Source organism: Octodon degus, unplaced genomic scaffold (genome assembly GCF_000260255.1).
Source record: "Octodon degus isolate 3935 unplaced genomic scaffold, OctDeg1.0 scaffold00071, whole genome shotgun sequence".
NCBI lineage: Eukaryota > Metazoa > Chordata > Mammalia > Rodentia > Octodontidae > Octodon > Octodon degus.
In genome coordinates this window covers 3065176-3068808 of record NW_004524647.1, presented here as the reverse complement: position 1 = coordinate 3068808, position 3633 = coordinate 3065176, and positions in this window count along the sequence as shown.

Below are 3633 nucleotides of genomic sequence, written 5' to 3'. Positions count from 1 at the left end.
TCAGCCATCTGGATGAGTCACGGCCATTGCTTGACCAATTTGCTCTCTGTGAAAGCCTGAGAGGATTTCCTTAGGCACACTCTACATCATCAATCACTTTCCTCTGTGGCCCCATAATCTCCTTGATCAGAAGATTTGGGACACCACTGAGTTACAAGATGTCACAGCACTGGTTCTCTTATATCCTGAGTCCTCCCTGATTTTGAAGGGGTAGGGCAAAAATATTGGCTATCCATGTAGCCCCTCTTTTTCTCTAAGTCTTGGCCTGTAAACTTTAGTTGTTAAACATCCAGAAGAAAAGCTTAATGATATTATTAGCCTGTAATAGAGGCAGTTGAGCTGAATATCACTATCTGCCTGAATATCAAACACATTAGACATAACATGGAACTGTTATTTTCCAACAACCATGGGTAGTCTAAATTTTAAATTCCTATAGAACTTGGGAAAAAAACAATGACATATTTTTACACAGAAATTTAGAAATTAAACCATATACAACATTTATAGCAGGACAATCCTATGACTTTATCTTGTCTCTTGTTTTCTTTTATTACCTTTTTTAAACATTTACTTTAAGGAGAGTATAGCAATAATTGATATGATATCAGAAGCAGTACACATTAAGAAGATGCAAATGATAGGCATTTCAAGCATGGTTTTAGTATTACACATTGCTCTCTTCAGCATAGTTGCTTAGTTCACAGATATCAGCATAGAGTTAGTCAGGGTGAGAAATCTACCCATCAACTTCTATTTTCAAGAACCTGATGGAGATTCTTAGGACCATTGCCTTAATGAAATTCATGCATTCTATTTCTTTCCTATATTGCTCATTCAAGGATTTCATTATTTTTGTATTCTCTCTCTTTTTTTAAAATCAGTGTTACTTTAGAAGCACTTAGTACTTCTTTCATTATAGTCATCATTTCTTTTCTTACTTATTTCTGATCTGATCTCCTCTATACTTTTCTGCAGTTGTTTCTTTACTTCAGATACTATTATTTTAGAGATTTCAGTAGAGTGGCTTCCAATTTCTTCATTTCTAGTGTCTCTTGCATTTATTCTGGGTGGGCTTTGGGCCTGAGATTGCATTTTGCTCCTTCTTTTTGTCATTTTGTATAGCACTGTCTTCTGACCTTTGGTATAGAGCCTTGCTGTAGTAGTTACCTTAGCTCCTACTGATATTATTACTCAAAGGAGATTTTGTGGTCAAGGCAGTTGCAGTTTTGTATTTACAGTACTACAATTAGTATCACTAATAATGGGTAGTGAGATTTAGCGCTTGAACAATTTTGTAAATAATGGGTTTGTATTTTAGATCCTAAGGACCAGCATCATGGCTTTGTATCTAAACAGATACAAAGTTGGGAATTTGTATTTAAATTAGTTCCCCTGAGATCTATCTGATCACCTCCCATTGATGTACCCAGAGACTTCCAGGCAAAATTTTACCCCAGTTACCTGTTGCCCCCTCTCTCGATCGAAAGAGAGAGAGAGAGAGAGAGAGAGAGAGAGAGAGAGAGAAAGAGAGAGAGAGAGAGAATGATGATGATGATGATGACGATGATGATGATGATGATGATGTCATACCTCTGGGTCTAGCAGTGTGTTTCAGCAGTACCAGATCCACATTTACCAAGTTCGACCTCATCCAGCTGGGCCTGGCTTGGGTTTGGCTGCTGTGCTTGGCTTCATTCAGTTGTAGCCCAGGGAAATTACTTCGCTGTGCTCCACTGGTGAGCTGTTCTGCTCTTGGATTATCTGGCTGGATCTTGCCCCTAGCTGCTCTGCTAGGAGTTCTACTGCAGGGTTCTACACCAGGCTTGACTGCTGCCTGGAAGTGGTGGGTTCTGGTGGGGCATGGGGCCTGGCTGTTTGCTGGAGTTGGACCTGGATATGTAAGTTTTCTGCTACAGTGAGGAGCAACTTCTCCAAGGCTCTCGCTACTGGTGGGGGTGACTGGCTGATATTCAACAAAGCTTTGGTGTAGGTAGTAGGTATGGGCCAGATTTACCTGGATCCCATGCACTGACCAGAATCCTCCTAAGTTTTTAAAAGGTTGGACAAACATCTCCACAAGCTCCACATCTGCATGCTGGAGGCCAAGGGATGCAGCTCACCAGAATCCTGCGGGCTACCTGAGTCCTTCAAAATTCTTAAATGGTTGGACTACATGCTAAGGAAGCTCCACACCTGCACGTGCTTGGCCTACAGATTAGCAGCTCACCAGAGTCCCACAGGCCACTCAGTGTCTACTGAAGTTCTTAAATAGTTGAATCCCCACCAGCACAAGCTCCACACCTGTGCATTGGCCGCCAAGTGTGGGCTGCTAAGAGTCCTCCAAAGTTCTTTTCTTCCTTACTAGAGATCAAACCTCAACATGAGTTTTGTTAAAGAGAAACCATATTCAAACCACAGCAGTACTTCAAACACATGTAGATTCAACAGTTTTCCACAGTTAGTGGAGGTTTCAGTCCATAAATAGCTGGCTATATGGCAGAGTGGCACACAGCAGAGCGCAGCAGTTCATGGAGGCAGAAAACAGCTAAGAGCCTCCCCATCAATACTGAATGATAGTTTTGAAAAGTATATCAATATAAGCAGAAAGTTGTTTTGCTTTAGAGCTTGAAATACTTTACTCCAATCTTTCTTGATTTGAGGTTTTGTGCTGAGAAATCAGCTGTGATTCTGATGGGCTTTCCTTTTAAGGTGATTTGTTTCTTTTCCCTAGTAGCTTTTAATATTATATGCCTATGTTGAATTTCTGAAATCTTGACTATGATATGCTTGGCTGTAGATATTTTTTGGTCATGACCAATTGGAGTTTTATATGCCTTGCTTTATATGCATGTAAAATTATTTCTTTCTATTGGGGAAGTTTTTAGCCGTCACCTGCTTTTTCTTTGACTAAAATTATTCTTTGCTTCATCTAACAGCTGTTGTATTTATTTTTCATGGTCTCTTGCTATTCTTAAGAATTTTTTTTTCATGGTCAATAGCTGTAAGCCTGTCTTCTGAATCTGAGATTCTATCCATACATTAGAATTTTCATTCTCCTGTATATCTTATTTAATCTGCCTTATGAAGTCCCTTTCTTTCCTATAAGGAGCATTAATGGCTTCCATCGTTTTCTTAAGCTCCTCTGTTTTTTTTTTTTGTTTGTTTGTTTGTTTGTTTGTAATTGCTCTAAAATTGCTAAGCATGGTTTTCACTGTGGACACCATCTCTGCAGTTATCTAAGAGATTATTTCTGATTTTTCTCTAGAGCTTCATTCAATTGCTTCATTGTTACCACTTCAGAGAGGCCAGGTGGGTGGTTTTCAGATTGTCTCACCTCATTGCCCCCTGGGTTTGCCTTTGATGATGTTTGGGGTTGCATCTTAATTGTGTCTTCATTTTTTTTTCTTTCTTTATCTTTTCGTGTGTTTTTTTTTGTTTAATTCCTGGGGTGATATTTGTAGCAGCTGTTTAGAAAAATTATGTCACTTTTGGCTAGGGTGGTATCAATGAGAAAAATATAAAACACAGCCTAGAAAATGAGAATAGCAACCATTAATATGCTACATTTAGCCATATGAATTAGATTTGAGGTTATATAATAAAGTATAAAGCAAATCATAAAACTGTATG